Source organism: Sceloporus undulatus, chromosome 4, assembly GCF_019175285.1.
Source record: "Sceloporus undulatus isolate JIND9_A2432 ecotype Alabama chromosome 4, SceUnd_v1.1, whole genome shotgun sequence".
In the NCBI taxonomy this organism is placed as follows: Eukaryota; Metazoa; Chordata; class Lepidosauria; order Squamata; family Phrynosomatidae; genus Sceloporus; species Sceloporus undulatus.
In genome coordinates, this window is record NC_056525.1 from 235,934,262 (window position 1) to 235,935,336 (window position 1,075).

Sequence of the window (1,075 nt, forward strand, 5' to 3'; positions counted from 1 at the left end):
CCTTCCTTCCCTCACCAATGTGAGACCAGCTGCTTCTTCCTTGTCAAAATTCCCTTCCCTTCCCTACCCACCAGTAAGCAGCAACAGGGAGGGTAGACATGGACCTGTGCAGTTAGAGTGTTATGCTTCACCAGATTGATGTAGGACCTCATCCCACTGTGTAGATGTAACATAAGGTGTTGAACAGCATCCTACCTTAAGTGCCATAAAGGAGCACAGTTCTGATAGCATTTTTAGATTTGGGTCAACTGGTCCCTTTGCCCCATTTTGGGGTCTAAACTACTTTCTAGGAAGGAGATCAAACTTGTAAGCAAGAGGGTTCTTCAAACTAGTATCACGTTATCATAGAACACCCAACTTTTTATGTTTTGCTACATATAAATAGATTGTATCCTTCCAACACCATGATATATATTTCTGTTTTGTTAGGGTGTGATGCTGTAGGAAGACTTTTTTGTGGACAATACATTTGAGTCTGATTGTAAAGCAGATGCAATCTCAATATTTGTTCCCCTGTCCCAAAATATTCAGAACCAAGAATACTCTTGCAATTTTTTCATTGGCAATAAATGCAGTATCACTGTATTACTAATGGTGGTGAATGAAAATAGTTATACTTTCAAGTCAAAATGTTTTTATGCATCCTCCCTCTGCCTAAGCCCCCTACAAGGAACAGATTTTGCTTCTGGTTCATTGTAGCAGTTAACAGATGCAGGGAAATAGTGGAGGCACAATTAGACAACTCTTTACAGTGTGGGATATTGGGCTGGCTTAATTGGAGAACCACCTGCAGCCATACAGATGGGAGCATCTTGTCTCCAGCTGCAGCACTTTCAAAAAGCTCTAAAATCCTCTTTTGCGGCTGCTGTAGGCATCAGCAAGTGGGCAAGGTTGACAGCTTGAATTGTCCTCAATTCTTGATTCCAAGTTAGCAGTTAGATTCTCCTGTGAAGCGTCTTTCCCTTTTTTACATGAAGTTTCCATAGCACAACAAGACTGCTTGTGTGAGGAGGAAAACAGAAGCACAAGTGAGGAATTCAAATATGAAAAATTGGAAGCAATTGCTCAGCGCAGA